Raw genomic sequence first — 18,620 nt, 5'->3', positions numbered from 1 at the left:
TGAACGCAGCCAAGAGGAGCTTCTCCTATCAGAATACCTCTGTAGCCGGTAGTATGGAAACAGCCAGGGGGGCTACACTGTGACCCTCGTTCACGTCTCGTACACAAACCCTGTAGGACAGGCCCGCTCTGCTGCAGGGGGGTCCGGCTCAGTTCTTCATAGGGGTGAGGGACCCAGATCTATCAGACGTTTATGGCATATCTATATATAGTTCTACCTACTTCTACATTTGACACTAATGATCCATTGAAGGCCGTTCAGAATTCTGCATGTAACGTATTTTCCTTGTATGATGATAAAGTACATTGGGGAACTCTATAAGTTAGCAATTTCTCACACTTATCAAGATCTCTGCTTGCAGTCATTCAATAAAGCCCAGTGTCCACGGGCGGATTTCATTTGCGGAATTAGCAATTCAAGCCGTCCATATGGAAGCACAGGCGTCCGAGGCCGAATAAAATTATGCAGATTTGTTTTGTGGACCTTTTGATGCAGAAAACAAAAATTGCAGCTCCGTATTGGTGCGGATTCCGCGTGGGCGGGCCGCGGATTATGCGGCAAAGCAGGAGTTGGGGAAATAAAAAACCCTCTACTGCACATGTGCGCCGGCCGGCACTTCCAACACGCATCCGCAGTAGAGAAAAAAAAAAAAGAAGAACACCCGGACCAGTACACTGGGCCCTCGGCCGCGGGCAGGGTGGGTTTCCGCTGTGGGCTCCTGCATATGGGATCTGACCCGCCCGTGGACATGAGGCCTTACCCAATCCAGTGTCGGACCTGCAGAGCTCCCACGTCGGGTGAGCCCCAACAAACGCTTCTAACACTATGAGGAATAGAGGTCCGTCACCGGAGGGCGCTCTGCATCCAGATACTACACTGTACAGGAGACGGCTGACAGCACAGCTCTGCTGCATACGCTATACCCCTTGTACGCAGGTACAGGAGGCCTCTATATTAGACGGCCATCTAACATTACACACACGGAGAGGTTTCTTATACAGATGTATGTAATAGATATTTACAGGATTGTTACAGATGATCTTCCTGATGTGAGACCCTCATAACTCCCGTCTGTCAGAGCAATTACTAACGAGGTCATCCTGACGGACGTTTTTAGGCGTTTGTGGAGTCATTCCAAGGAATCCACAAGGCGCTTTCCCATCCAAAATAAATAAGAGCTGGGGAGCGAGCGGGGTGGCGGGAAACTGGATTGGAAAGGGCTAAGGGGTGTTCCAACATTGGATAAGAAGTACTGAGCGCTGGAGAGGATGCGAGACAAAGGCCTATTGATCAGAGGTCTCCCGGGTCCAGCGGCTCCAGAACCAGGAGGGTCTTGCAGACCTCATAAGCTGTTCATTGTGTGATCAGCCAATCACAGGCTTCAGTGGCCACGTGCCATAATGGCAGAATCTTCACCCAAGTGGTCACATGCACGAGGACCACCGGGGAGCTCTGAGCAGTGCGTATGCCGAAGGGCCCATGTACACGGGCGGACTAACCCTCTGCATTACACATATAATATGGAGTGCTTAAACCCCATCGATTCACATTTGGGTCTTCACACATGTATATGCACACAAGGTGGCCATTACAGTTAATAAGCCAGCGTATACAGGCAGTGAACACGCATGCTACATATGATATACTGTATCTACACATTACACTAATGAACCTGCGTGTACAGGCAGTGAACACGCATGCTACATATGATATACTGTATCTACACATTACACTAATGAACCTGCGTATACAGGCAGTGAACACACGATACATATGATACGCTGTATCTACACATTATATCAATGAGCCTGCGTATACAGGTAGTGAACACACATGATACATATGATACAGTGTATCTACACATTACACTAATGAGCCTGCGTATACAGGCAGTGAACACGCATGCTACATATGATACACTGTATCTACACATTACATCAATAAGCCTGCGTATACAGGTAGTGAACACACATGCTACATATGATACGCTGTATCTACACATTACATCAATAAGCCTGCGTATACAGGTAGTGAACACGCATGATACATATGATACGCTGTATCTACACATATCAATAAGCCTGCGTATACAGGCAGTGAACACGCATAATACATATGATACGCTGTATCTACACATATCAATGAGCCTGCGTATACAGGCAGTGAACACGCATAATACATATGATACGCTGTATCTACACATTATATCAATAAGCCTGCGTATACAGGTAGTGAACACACATGATACATATGATACACATGATACACTGTATCTACACATTACATTAATGAGCCTGCGTATACAGGCAGTGAACAAACATGATACATATGATACACTGTATCTACACATTACATTAATGAGCCTGCGTATACAGGCAGTGAACACGCATGATACATATGATACTCTGTATCTACACATTACATCAATAAGCCTGCGTATACAGGCAGTGAACAAACATGATACATATGATACGCTGTATCTACACATTACATCAATGAGCCTGCGTATACAGGCAGTGAACACACGATACATATGATACGCTGTATCTACACATTACACTAATGAGCCTGCGTATACAGGCAGTGAACACGCATGATACATATGATACACTGTATCTACACATTACATTAATAAGCCTGCGTATACAGGCAGTGAACACGCATGATACATATGATACACTGTATCTACACATTACATTAATGAGCCTGCGTATACAGGCAGTGAACACGCATGATACATGATACGCTGTATCTACACATTATATCAATAAGCCTCCGTATACAGGTAGTGAACACGCATGATACATATGATACGCTGTATCTACACATTACAGCAATGAGCCTGCGTATACAGGTAGTGAACACGCAGGATACATATGATACGCTGTATCTACACATTACATCAATAAGCCTGCGTGTACAGGCAGTGAACACGCATGATACATATGATACGCTGTATCTACACATTACATTAATGAGCCTGCGTATACAGGCAGTGAACACGTATGATACATATGATACACTGTATCTACACATTACACTAATGAGCCTGCGTATACAGGCAGTGAACACGCTTGATACATATGATACGCTGTATCTACACATTACATCAATGAGCCTGCGTATACAGGCAGTGAACACACATGATACATATGATACACTGTATCTACACATATCAATGAGCCTGCGTATACAGGCAGTGAACACACATGTTACATATGATACAGTGTATCTACACATTACACTAATGAGCCTGCGTATACAGGCAGTGAACACGCATGATACATGATACGCTGTATCTACACATTATATCAATAAGCCTGCGTATACAGGTAGTGAACACACATGATACATATGATACACTGTATCTACACATTACATTAATGAGCCTGCGTATACAGGCAGTGAACACGCATGATACGCTGTATCTACACATTATATCAATGAGCCTGCGTATACAGGTAGTGAACACACATGATAGATATGATACACTGTATCTACACATTACACTAATGAGCCTGCGTATACAGGCAGTGAACACGCTTGATACATATGATACGCTGTATCTACACATTACAGCAATGAGCCTGCGTATACAGGTAGTGAACACGCAGGATACATATGATACGCTGTATCTACATATTACATTAATGAGCCAGCGTATACAGGTAGTGAACACACAGGATACATATGATACACTGTATCTACACATTACAATAATGAGCCTGCGTATACAGGCAGTGAACACGCGATACATGATACGCTGTATCTACACATTATATCAATGAGCCTGCGTATACAGGTAGTGAACACACATGATACATATGATACGCTGTATCTACACATTACACTAATGAGCCTGCGTATACAGGCAGTGAACACACATGATACATATGATACGCTGTATCTACACATTACATCAATGAGCCTGCGTATACAGGTAGTGAACACGCATGATACATATGATACGCTGAATCTACACATTATATCAATGAGCCTGCGTATACAGGTAGTGAACACACGTGATAGATATGATACACTGTATCTACATATTACATCAATGAGCCTGCGTATACAGGTAGTGAACACGCATGATACATATGATACGCTGTATCTACACATTACATCAATCAGCCTGCGTATACAGGCAGTGAACACGCATGATACATATGATACGCTGTATCTACACATTACATCAATGAGCCAGCGTATACAGGTAGTGAACACACATGATACATATGATACGCTGTATCTACACATTACATTAATGAGCCAGCGTATACAGCCAGTGAACACGCATGATACATATGATACACTGTATCTACACATTACACTAATGAGCCTGCGTATACAGGCAGTGAACACACATGATACATATGATACGCTGTATCTACACATTACATCAATGAGCCAGCGTATACAGGCAGTGAACACGCATGATACATATGATACGCTGTATCTACACATTACACTAATGAGCCTGCGTATACAGGCAGTGAACACGCATGATACATATGATACGCTGTATCTACACATTACACTAATGAGCCTGCGTATACAGGCAGTGAACACACATGATACATATGATACGCTGTATCTACACATTACATCAATGAGCCTGCGTATACAGGCAGTGAACACATGATACATATGATACGCTATATCTACACATTACATCAATGAGCCTGCGTATACAGGTAGTGAACACGCATGATACATATGATACGCTGTATCTACACATTACATCAATGAGCCAGCGTATACAGGCAGTGAACACGCATGATACATATGATACGCTGTATCTACACATTACACTAATGAGCCTGCGTATACAGGCAGTGAACACGCATGATACATATGATACGCTGTATCTACACATTACACTAATGAGCCTGCGTATACAGGCAGTGAACACGCATGATACATATGATACGCTGAATCTACACATTACATCAATGAGCCTGCGTATACAGGCAGTGAACACATGATACATATGATACGCTGTATCTACACATTATATCAATGAGCCTGCGTATACAGGTAGTGAACACACGTGATAGATATGATACACTGTATCTACATATTACATCAATGAGCCAGCGTATACGAGAAGTGAACACGCATGATACATATGATACGCTGTATCTACACATTACATCAATGAGCCTGCGTATACAGGCAGTGAACACATGATACATATGATACGCTGTATCTACACATTACATTAATGAGCCTGCGTATACAGGTAGTGAACACGCATGATACATATGATACGCTGTATCTACACATTACATTAATGAGCCTGCGTATACAGGCAGTGAACACACATGATACATATGATACGCTGAATCTACACATTACATCAATGAGCCTGCGTATACAGGTAGTGAACACGCATGATACATATGATACGCTGTATCTACACATTACATCAATGAGCCTGCGTATACAGGCAGTGAACACATGATACATATGATACGCTGTATCTACACATTACATCAATGAGCCTGCGTATACAGGTAGTGAACACGCATGATACATATGATACACTGTATCTACACATTACATTAATGAGCCTGCGTATACAGGTAGTGAACACGCATGATACATATGATACGCTGAATCTACACATTACATCAATGAGCCTGCGTATACAGGTAGTGAACACGCATGATACATATGATACGCTGTATCTACACATTACATCAATGAGCCTGCGTATACAGGCAGTGAACACATGATACATATGATACGCTGTATCTACACATTACATCAATGAGCCTGCGTATACAGGTAGTGAACACGCATGATACATATGATACACTGTATCTACACATTACATTAATGAGCCAGCGTATACAGCCAGTGAACACGCATGATACATATGATATGCTGTATCTACACATTACATTAATGAGCCTGCATATACAGGCAGTGAACACACATGATACATATGATACGCTGTATCTACACATTACATTAATGAGCCTGCATATACAGGCAGTGAACACACAGGATACATATGATACACTGTAACTACACATTTCATCAATGCCGCCTTCTGCATTCTGTGAGTGCGGAAAAACAAAAAGCAGACACACAAAAAACACACCTAATCCGCAGGGAATACACGACTAAACCCGCCCGGCCTCCGTCACACTGATGGATTTGTGCTTCGTATTACGCTAAAACCCAACTGATCTGCACTGCAGTATTAGACATGGGGTTTCAGGGACATATTTAGCTACATAAAAAAAATATGCCATTGCGCCCCCTGTGGGCATTTACGTGTGAAATCCACCCTGTTGTTTACATTTTTTTCCATGCATGAAATATGCAATGAACAGGAGCACAAATAACCTCCGTGTGAATGAGCCCCGTTATTTGGACCCCTCAGGGCCCTTAAAGCTTAAACACACAGACACCTTTTAGTCCCGTTCTGCGGCTGTGATAATCGCGGCCACATAGCGGGAGAAGACGTGACAATTGATTTCGCCCGTTAAGAGCCGCCCCATCCTTCCCGCTCGTATTAACTACTCATCTTCCCACAGTTTGTTCAAGCTTCTGCGCTGCGGTACGGGGTCAGAAAAGACCAAAGGGGGAAAAAAAGCTGTTCGTGTGTAACTGCGCGCCGTAGCGGCAAGTGTGGTTGTGCAAACGGCCGTCCGAAACCGCCCTTTGACGCTGGGTAAACAGTGACTGAGAGCCTCGGTGAGGTCGCCCGCACGATATTCTACAGTACGAGCCGTATGGGGGAGATGGAAGAGGAGAAAGCGGCCGCTCAGAGTCTGCCGCAGATTGGAGATACTCTACAGATTCCGAAGTCGCAGCGGATGTTAACCCTTGAAATACAAGACTTGGAAGCCATGGCAAATCTGCTACACAATCCACAACATTTAGGTGCAGATTTGACCATTGTGGATTTGCTGCAGTTTTCTTCTAAGCCCACCGCGATCGCGCGCCGCGTGAAGGCGGCAAGCCCACCCCGATCGCGCGCCGCGTGAAGGCGGCAAGCCCACCCCGATCGCGCGCCGCGTGAAGGCGGCAAGCCCACCCCGATCGCGCGCCGCGTGAAGGCGGCAAGCCCACCCCGATCGCGCGCCGCGTGAAGGCGGCAAGCCCACCCCGATCGCGCGCCGCGTGAAGGCGGCAAGCCCACCCCGATCGCGCGCCGCGTGAAGGCGGCAAGCCCACCCCGATCACGCGCCGCGTGAAGGCGGCAAGCCCACCCCGATCACGCGCCGCGTGAAGGCGGCAAGCCCACCCCGATCACGCGCCGCGTGAAGGCGGCAAGCCCACCCCGATCACGCGCCGCGTGAAGGCGGCAAGCCCACCCCGATCACGCGCCGCAGGAAGGCAGCAAGCCCACCCCGATCACGCGCCGCGTGAAGGCAGCAAGCCCACCCCGATCACGCGCCGCGTGAAGGCAGCAAGCCCACCCCGATCACGCGCCGCGTGAAGGCAGCAAGCCCACCCCGATCACGCGCCGCGTGAAGGCAGCAAGCCCACCCCGATCACGCGCCGCGTGAAGGCAGCAAGCCCACCCCGATCACGCGCCGCGTGAAGGCAGCAAGCCCACCCCGATCACGCGCCGCGTGAAGGCAGCAAGCCCACCCCGATCACGCGCCGCGTGAAGGCAGCAAGCCCACCCCGATCACGCGCCGCGTGAAGGCAGCAAGCCCACCCCGATCACGCGCCGCGTGAAGGCAGCAAGCCCACCCCGATCACGCGCTTGTGGGATGGAAATCGCAGCATGTCCTATTGTAGTGCGAGCCTGGCATGGCCATGTCATCTATAATGGGCCAGCTCTGCTCTGTGCATGCGAGGCTGTGCGCCAGCAGGCACATCCCCAGCGCAGAGTGAAGACGCCGGACAGGTAAGCCGAGGTCACTGCAGGGGCGCATCCCGCTGCGAGGTTCTCAGTCAGAATCCAACCCAGCCGTCCGCATTCGGTCTAAATGGGCGTTATAAGCCTCAAACACGTGAAAGGACAACAAATAACTACATTTATATAATAATACAATGCTGGATACAATGTCTCAAATATCATGAGAGCAAGGGAAACAACAACAGTAGCAAGAAGCCCCGCCGCGATTCTGTGTCTTCATGAGAAACCCGAAATATCAGGAAGATCTAACGGATGCAACAACTAGGACATCACTGGATCCCCTTAGATGTAGAAGTTCAGCCAATATATGTGAACAGAACCAGAAACACTTCGAGCCTCCTAGTAGAAGGCTACACTGCCAGTTTGCCTGTCCCATATTAGTACATAGATGGGCGGCTTTACTATTTAGGAGGCTAGCAAAAAAAAAAGTCTGGAGGAACCACAAATCAGGTCTCTTCCTGGGATGGTGGGAGGGGGAACTCCAAGGACTGCATGGTTCGGGTATGTAGCTGACATCTTTATCCTGCGGACGGGTACAGTTGATCACTATTTGAATCCGAACACTCTGGGACTGACTTCACGGCCGATATACAAGATGTCAGCCTCTGCTTTATGGATTTATAGGTGGTGGACTAGACTAATTATCCCGGTATGCGGACAACCCCCAGCCACCAATAGCTTCCTAAGCTGGCATACTTTCCATCCAACCCTCTGAAGAGAGGTATTCCCAAGGGCCAACTCCTTAGGTTGACATGTAATTGCTCAACTGATAATGATTTTGAGAGAGAGGCGCTGTCCTTGGGAATCGGTCTTTGGAAAGGGGTTACCCTATTGAAATCATTAAGGATTGTCCCCTTTATATGCTCCATTACCTTAGTGATTTACTGCCTCCTGTTATTGGACTCGACCCAGTGGCTGATCATTAGTACCTCTAGAATCGACCCTCCGGCGCCCTCCATACGTTTTTGTGTTTTCTGGGGTTCATACATGCAGGGGCTTCCTTTCACCTTCCTTTTTTGGCTGTACGTTAATAAAAGTTATATTTCAGAAGAATCCTCAGGAAAATCCACAGCAAAATCTGACCGCCACATTTTGATGCGGTTCTGCAAGTAAATTTGCAGATTTTCTGATATTGATAGTGCAGCCTGAAGTCTCGTTCACAACCATCAGCTCCTCGTCCGTCTTTGTACATGGATGGGACATGTAATCCACAGCAGCACGGAGTCGGAGTCTGACCGTCGGAGCTTCGGATCCTGGCAGCTCCTTACACAACTAACAGCCATTGCAGAATGTAAGCAGATAACAGGGAGGGCTCCTTCTGTCACCCATCGGCATGATTGCCAGGTACCAATGGGTTCTCATGGCAGGCGCCCATGTCTGTCGGGTCACTCAGCCTATTAGACCTCCGGCAGAGTCTCATAGGCTGCTGTCATAAACATCACAGAATGCAGTGTGATACCCAAACTACTGAAGGGTCGCATCTGTAAGTCTCCTCGAGGGAACAAGAAATAGCATCAAAAAAGGTCAATAATATAAAAAATGTTGATTATCATCGCACATGGTGAACGTCATGAGAATTTTTACAAGTAATGCCAGAATTGCTATTTTCCTTTTGCTCGCCTCCCAAAAACACAAAGCAATCCAAAAGTCACCAAAAAAACACTACAACTCCCCCCCCCCCCCTCAAAAAAAACCAAAAAAACATACCACACAGAGCTCCACTGCCAGAGAAATAAAAATGCTCTGGGTCTTAGAATGCAGATTCAGTTTTTCTTTAAACACGTTTTAATTGTGCAAAAATAGTGAAAAATAACGAACTCTCTCTTGGTGTCACGGTAATCAGAACCGATCAGATAAGAAGGCAATCAGGTTATTATTACTGAATGGGGAACGTGAAAACAAGTATCAGAGCAAATGGGTCATTTATTGTGGAGAACTGACCCCCCGAAGGGAGGCTCTAAACTGCCTCTAGCTTGGATACGAGATGTGATACAGGCGGGCATGGAGGCTCTAGTGCCCTGATGTACCGCCTCTAGCTTGGATACAAGATGTGATACAGGCGGGCATGGAGGCTCTAGTACCCTGTTGTACCGCCTCTAGCTTGGATACGAGATGTGATACGGGCGGGCATGGAGGCTCTAGTACCCTGCTGTACCGCCTCTAGCTTGGATACGAGATGTGATACGAGAGGCATGGAGGCTCTAGTACCCTGTTGTACCGCCTCTAGCTTGGATACAAGATGTGATACAGGCAGGCATGGAGGCTCTAGTACCCTGTTGTACCGCCTCTAGCTTGGATACGAGATGTGATACGAGAGGCATGGAGGCTCTAGTAACCTGTTGTACCGCCTCTAGCTTGGATACAAGATGTGATACGGGGGGCATGGAGGCTCTAGTACCCTGTTGTACCGCCTCTAGCTTGGATACAAGATGTGATACGGGGGGCATGGAGGCTCTAGTACCCTGTTGTACCACTTCCAGCTTGGATACAAGATGTGGTACGGGCGGGCATGGAGGCTCTAGTACCTTGTTGTACCACTTCCAGCTTGGATACAAGATGTGATACAGGTGGGCATGGAGGCTCTAGTACCCTGTTGTAATGCCTCTAGCTTGGATACAAGATGTGATATGGGGTGCATGGAGGCTCTAGTACCCTGTTGTACCACTTCCAGCTTGGATACAAGATGTGATACGGGCGGGCATGGAGGCTCTAGTACCCTGTTGTACCACCTCTAGTTTGGATACAAGATGTGATACGGGCGGGCATGGAGGCTCTAGTACCCTGTTGTAATGATGGCATAACGCGTCTCTGGATGGCGGACAACGAAACAGTTGGGGCTGCTGGCGTCCTGAGCCCGGTCACCTTGTGTGCCCTCACACATCCACTGGTCCCAACACCTCCTAACAGTCTGGTCAGAACGGCCGGTGGGGGACAATTCATGGATACGACCATCCAGCTTCTCACATCCCAATAATGCGACCCCCTCTGGTAACGGGGTGACATCTCTTCTCTGTGTCTTAGAGGCGTCTAGTGACCAACAAGCTCTACAGAAGCAGAAGAAGAGGTCACTACACACAAGGAGCCTCAGAGAGCCTCTTATAGGCCAAGGGGGGGGGGGGGGGGGGAACCACTTTTAGGGCCTCCGGTGACAAGACCGTCCATCTAATCACCACAACTCTCATCATTTACAGATTTGCCTAAGATGGAACCGCAGGACGGGGTCTGCAGCAAAATGACAACTTGTGGGGCGCGATTGCCTTTACAAAGAGCGCATTATTACAACACATCAGCATATACTTGCCTCTCGGTCACCCGCTCTGGTCTGTGTTCACAGCTGCAGTCCTGCCCGGTTTACGATCGCTGAGCTCTGCTATTGGCTGCAGCCAACGTCCCATAAACCCGGCGGGACTGCAGCTGTAAACACGGGTAGTGCCGATTTGTCATCTTAACACTTACTATTGACCCCTTCAGGACGCCTTTTAAGGCAAAAATAAACTTGTCACTAAAGGGTTAATAAACACTTCACATCAACTAACGGATATTGCCAGTTAGTGCCGCGATTTTAATTACCACGGGGACTGACCTCCAATCACCAGCACCTCCCCTCTGTGCAGCCAATCTATTCCCATCGCCAAAGTTTGACATTTCAATTTTTCCCACAATGCAAATTTCAGAGTCTGCATGCAGAACGATCCTCGCCACGTGAACTACGGCGCAGATTCGTAATGCTAAAACGATGCCGATGTTGCCAGAACAGGAAGTAAGGAGACTTATTAGGCTTAGTGGTCAGTGGGAGAACTGCAAGTGTCTTTTTTTGGGGGTAATATTCAGTGTATTGGGACATCAAAAATGGAAAAACAAAATCTTGAAAAGGTGAAGCCTAATTATACAGTAAGTCATGTTCTGACGCCATTTTCCCTTTAAGGGCACCGGAAGCCCTCGTGGGAGGAATTCAGCACAGTTGTGACCACAGCTTGACTTCTGTTTGCAAATTCTTCTTGGGACTATTTCTCTTATTATGGGAAATCTCATTAAGCAGCCGGCCTCGTTCTGCTTGGCACAAGCTATTAGCGATGCAGCTGGCCCGGCTCCAGTCCTGGCGTCCTTCCACAAAGCCCCAGAGAAACCTTCGGTCACTTTAGGTCAAGAAACAAAAAAAACTTTCTCACAAAAGGAAAGTTACCGACATCCCTGGACACTTTGTAACAGTTTAGAACATTAGTTTATTGTGCAGGTTCAGGAAAAAAGGGTTAAAATGAACGCTGCAGAGAAAAGTCGTCCAGTTTATGGTTTGGGGGTTTTAAAGGGCCACACAAAACATTTCTCCATGCCGGCCCCCTCACCTGTTGCCCGTCACACTCTGGGGCACCAAAATTGGCAGCGGAAAATATACTGCAAGACTTTGGCGCCGATCCACACCAAAAACCATCACTGAACCGACGCTTGGGCTGTGCGGACACAGCGGATTTATGCTGCAGAATTCCCACCGATTTTGCATCAAATTCTGTTGTAAATCTGCATCTCGTTACTTTTCATAGGATTTTGCGCTGCAGTCCGTGCGGATTTCTTCTGCATTCTGTCCAATGTTCCTCCTCGCTGCGGATTTCATGTCGTTTCCCTGCAGAATGAACATGAGGAATTCCACACAAAGACTATCCCACTGAAAAGGGCTGAATCGGCGCGTGGATCCGAGGCCCTACATCTGCAAAGCTATGGCCGCCTGTTGCTAGCGATATTCCGCAGCCCGGGATCAGGAGGGAGAACTGCCAGTTCTCCGCAGTGAGCCTATCTGACAGATAGGCTCACCGGGGAGAATCGCGGCATGACGCGATTTGCCGCCCAAAAACGGAGAACCGCTATGATTCTCCGCTCGTGGATAGGGGGGGGGGGCTGCGCTTTCCATAGCAACGCTATAGCACTGCATTCCCTGCGTCCGGATTACCACCGTGGGGAACGCAGTGCACAATCGCCCGTGGACAGGAGCCCTATGGCAGACGTTCGCCGCTCAGCTGCCGATTTCTGCTGCGGTTTTTAGAGACAGAATTCGCACCAGATTCCACCGCCTGGACGTACCTTTAAGGAGTATTCCCTTCTAGAGAACAGAGGTCCTCTATCTTCCCCTGGTCGAGTGAGCTGGCATCTGGCTGGCACATCCAAGCTGCGGGAGGAACAGTGGCAGAAAAGATGGACACAGCCGAGCTCGCCGTTACCGTGATGTGGAAGCTACGCCTTTTCCATAACTCACAATTACTTTTATAGAAGTTACGGAAACCGTTTGGCTGAAACCGTTTGGCTGTTTCCATACCCCGGCCATCTCTGCATGCCAGTGCAGCATGGATCTTGTGCCCAGATGCCCCCTTACCAGTTAGGACAGGATCAGTGAACCTGGTGCAGGGCGTATACTGTAACTGTGACCTGCAGTAGGATATAAGCGTAGATATATCATACACTTGCACACCCATCTGTTCACTTATGGGGGGGGGGGGGGCACCTCTGAAGTCCTCTGAGGTCCGCAGCCCTATAATTGGCCAGTGCCGAGATATAATGTCATACGATGGTAACAGCACAATAATGCAGGAACACTAAACCTTCTATCATCAGACTACATCGCTCCATAATGTATTAGTGTTGTGTGTTAATAGAACGTTGTTTAGAGAGGTTATGCATGCAACACTTAGGGTAAAACCTGACTGCCAATGCAAGAGCGGCCGTACGAGGTCCAGCAACAGCCCGACTATCTCATACACACGCGGTCCAGCAACAGCCCGACTATCTCATACACACGCGGTCCAGCAACAGCCCGACTATCTCATACACACGCGGTCCAGCAACAGCCCGACTATCTCACACACACGAGGTCCAGCAGCAGCCCGACTATCTCATACGTACGCGGTCCAGTAACCGCACGACTATCTCATACGCACGCGGTCCAGTAACCGCACGACTATCTCATACGCACGCGGTCCAGCAACAGCACGACTATCTCATACACACATGCGGTCCAGTAACAGCCCGACTATCTCACACACACGAGGTCCAGCAACAGCCCGACTATCTCACACACACGAGGTCCAGCAACAGCCCGACTATCTCATACACACATGCGGTCCAGCAACAGCCCGACTATCTCATACACACATGCGGTCCAGTAACAGCCCGACTATCTCACACACACGAGGTCCAGCAACAGCCCGACTATCTCACACACACGAGGTCCAGCAACAGCCCGACTATCTCACACACACGAGGTCCAGCAACAGCCCGATTATCTCATACACAGGAGGTCCAGCAACAGCCCGACTATCTCATACACAGGCGGTCCAGCAACAGCCCGACTATCTCATACACAGGCGGTCCAGCAACAGCCCGACTATCTCATACACACGCGGTCCAGCAACAGCCCGACTATCTCATACACACGCGGTCCAGCAACAGACCGACTATCTCATACGCACGCGGTCCAGTAACCGCACGACTATCTCATACGCACGCGGTCCAGCAACAGCACGACTATCTCATACACACATGCGGTCCAGTAACAGCCCGACTATCTCACACACACGAGGTCCAGCAACAGCCCGACTATCTCACACACACGAGGTCCAGCAACAGCCCGACTATCTCATACACACATGCGGTCCAGCAACAGCCCGACTATCTCATACACACATGCGGTCCAGTAACAGCCCGACTATCTCACACACACGAGGTCCAGCAACAGCCCGACTATCTCACACACACGAGGTCCAGCAACAGCCCGACTATCTCACACACACGAGGTCCAGCAACAGCCCGATTATCTCATACACAGGAGGTCCAGCAACAGCCCGACTATCTCATACACAGGCGGTCCAGCAACAGCCCGACTATCTCATACACAGGCGGTCCAGCAACAGCCCGACTATCTCATACACACGCGGTCCAGCAACAGCCCGACTATCTCATACACACGCGGTCCAGCAACAGCACGACTATCTCATACACACGAGGTCCAGCAACAGCCCGACTATCTCATACACACGCGGTCCAGCAACAGCCCGACTATCTCATACACACACGCGGTCCAGCAACAGCCCGACTATCTCACATACACACACGCGGTCCAGCAACAGCCCGACTATCTCACATACACGTGGTCCAGCAACAGCCCGACTATCTCATACACACACGCGGTCCAGCAACAGCCCGACTATTTCATACACACGCGGTCCAGCAGCAGCCCGACTATCTCACACACACGAGGTCCAGCAACAGCACGACTATCTCACACACAGGAGGTCCAGCAACAGCCCGACTATCTCACACACACGAGGTCCAGCAACAGCATGACTATCTCACACACACGCGGTCCAGCAGCAGCCCGACTATCTCATACACACGCGGTCCAGCAACAGCCCGACTATCTCATACACACGAGGTCCAGCAACAGCCCGACTATCTCATATGCACGAGGTCCAGCAACAGCCCGACTATCTCATACGCACGCGGTCCAGCAACAGCCCGACTATCTCACACACACGAGGTCCAGCAACAGCATGACTATCTCATACACACGCGGTCCAGCAGCAGCCCGACTATCTCATACACACGCGGTCCAGCAACAGCCCGACTATCTCATACACACGCGGTCCAGCAGCAGCCCGACTATCTCATACACACGCGGTCCAGCAGCAGCCCGACTATCTCATACACACACGGTCCAGCAACAGCCCAACTATCTCATACACACGAGGTCCAGCAACAGCCCGACTATCTCATATGCACGAGGTCCAGCAACAGCCCGACTATCTCATACGCACGCGGTCCAGCAACCGCACGACTATCTCACACGCACGCGGTCCAGCAACAGCCCGACTATCTCACACGCACGCGGTCCAGCAACAGCCCGACTATCTCACACACACGCGGTCCAGTAACAGCACGACTATCTCATACACACGCGGTCCAGCAACAGCCCGACTATCTCATACACACGCGGTCCAGCAACAGCACGACTATCTCATACACACGCGGTCCAGTAACAGCCCGACTATCTCATACACACGCGGTCCAGTAACAGCCCGACTATCTCATACACACGCGGTCCAGTAACAGCCCGACTATCTCATTACACAAGAGGTCCAGTAACATCACGACTATCTCATACACACGAGGTCCAGTAACAGCCCGACTATCTCATACACAGGAGGTCCAGTAACAGCCCGACTATCTCATACACACACGTGGTCCAGCAACAGCCCGACTATCTCATACACCCGAGGTCCAGTAACAGCCCGACTATCTCATACACACGAGGTCCAGCAACAGCCCGACTATCTCATACACACGAGGTCCAGCAACAGCCCGACTATCTCATACACACGCGGTCCAGCAACAGCCCGACTATCTCATACACACGCGGTCCAGTAACAGCCCGACTATCTCATACACACGCGGTCCAGCAACAGCACGACTATCTCATACACACGCGGTCCAGTAACAGCACAACTATCTCATACACACACGCGGTCCAGCAACAGCCCGACTATCTCATACACACGCGGTCCAGTAACAGCCCGACTATCTCATACACACGAGGTCCAGTAACATCACGACTATCTCATACACACACGCGGTCCAGCAACAGCCCGACTATCTCATACGCACGCGGTCCAGTAACAGCACGACTATCTCACACACACGCGGTCCAGTAACAGCCCGACTATCTCATACACACGCGGTCCAGTAACAGCACGACTATCTCACACACCCGAGGTCCAGTAACAGCCCGACTATCTCATACACACGAGGTCCAGTAACAGCACGACTATCTCATACACACGTCTGCAGACACACACTGGGCTCGTTTTGGGGAGAATTACAAGTGTTTTTCGATATATGGATGCAGAGAAGTGGTTCTTTCCCACTAGCACTTCCCTCCGACCTGCTGGTAGTGAGCCCAGTTCTTGGTGGTCAAAGATGGCCCCTGCAATTTTCTATTTAGTAGATGCACACTGTGCACTGCTCTCTGATTGGCCAGCACTGATCATATGAGCAGTGCTGGCCAATCAGAGAACAGGCATAGTGCATTGGTAGTCTAACATTGCCAATGCAATGTGGAGGAATTAGGTTGTTTGAAGATTGTGTCAGCCATCCCGGACGACCAAAAACCGGACCTGGAAGCGGCGGATTGGAGGGCTGGCAGAGAAAACCAATGGCAGGTAATACAGCTGGCAAAATTCTGTCCCGGGAAAATCGGGTCACACTGGCATGCAAATCACGGGGCTGGTGAGTGCGATGCAATTATTAAGAAAAAATCCCATCAGAAATAATGGACATGCGGGGATTTTTCGATCTTGCGGCCGGTCTACGAGAGAACAATCGCTCATGTGATAAATCAACGTGTTGGTATGTACTATCAGGCGGAGCGCGCCCATGTGAACGCACCCTTAAAAAGGGCTAGAGCCAGGCGGTGGCAGAGGTGGCTACTGGGCAGTTCCTGTTCAGCTTCTTCCCATACAGCTTGGCCTGACCGGCAGATCCCTCCATATTTGTGTATAGGGGAGTGTAGGAGCTTATTGTATACGGTATACAGGAAGCTCCGCTGCTCCCCCGGAGAGGTAGGTCTGTCCAGACTGGCATTCAGCCTCCATGATGTCCGGTTTTTATCGCCCCTGAAGGCAGAAATAATCTAGTTTGCTTTTCTATTAAAGGTTATATTAACCCGCCTTGGCGACTACGATGCCAGTGTGAACAGAGCCGAAAACTGCCATAGACTGGAAAGAGAATTCCTTGGAGCATCAAACTATAGAAGCAACTTAGGTGCTGAACTTACAAATGTTGCAAAATAAAAGATTTTCATTATTTCACATTTACTGCCGTCTACTTAAAGGGCCACGCCGGGAAAACGTTTTGATCGCTTTCCTGGGGTGAAAGACACAAAAATGCCTAATACCATAGGCTCTACTGATGAGACCCACGCCGCTCGGGCTTCCCACTGTCCCACGTGACCTGCACCGCGACTAGCCAAACATTTGCAGCTCTCATAGGAATGACTAGGGCAAAACAAGACTCCCAGTCCACACAGCAGAGGCTATAGGATTCGGCTGGTCAGAGTGAGACCATGGGGGACCAGAGCAGTAAGTATATTATGTGTCCTAGTAAGCACTGTGTGCCAATGGTACCTCAGGGAAGTGATAAAACGTGTCCCTGGAGAGGCTCTTTAAATATTTAAAGGGGTTTTCCCATCTTATAAAAAGTAATGGCATATCACTTCATGATCAGTGGGGGTCCCCATGATCCTGAGAACGCAGGGGCCACAGCGCTGATTTACTACTGTGTCCCCTTCTAAACTCTCCTTGCCTAGCAGCGATCCCAACTACCCAGCTGTGCAGGGAAATGCAGAAGGCCCCATTGAATTAAATGGGGTTACGCTGCGGTTCCCATGTACAATTAGTGGCCGGGACGCCATTGTGTGTGGGACCAAGATGAAGTGCTAAACAAGTGCAAGCATCTCCTTCATAGTCGGGATCGTTGAGGCTCCTAGAGGTCGGACCCCGATCAGTCATAAAGCAATACGCCATGACTTTATAATACAGAGTAAAAAGAGCAGGAGGGCAGAAGAGCAGGAGGGCAGAAGGGCAGGAGGGCAGGAGGGCAGGAGAGCAGGAGGGCAGAAGAGCAAGAGCAGGAGGGCAGAAGAGCAAGAGCAGGAGGGCAGAAGAGCAAGAGCAGGAGGGCAGAAGAGCAAGAG

General features: G+C 49.1%; 1 protein-coding gene across 15 annotated transcripts in view; it reads right to left on the bottom strand.

Moving 5' to 3' along the window:
* Positions 1-18,620, bottom strand: part of PHLDB1 (pleckstrin homology like domain family B member 1) — a 157,218-nt gene that overhangs the window by 37,036 nt on the left and 101,562 nt on the right. The gene's annotated exons all lie outside the window — the stretch shown is intronic.

The sequence above is a fragment of the Eleutherodactylus coqui genome, chromosome 6 (assembly GCF_035609145.1).
Source record: "Eleutherodactylus coqui strain aEleCoq1 chromosome 6, aEleCoq1.hap1, whole genome shotgun sequence".
NCBI lineage: Eukaryota > Metazoa > Chordata > Amphibia > Anura > Eleutherodactylidae > Eleutherodactylus > Eleutherodactylus coqui.
This window is presented reverse-complemented; position numbering and strand designations above follow the sequence as displayed.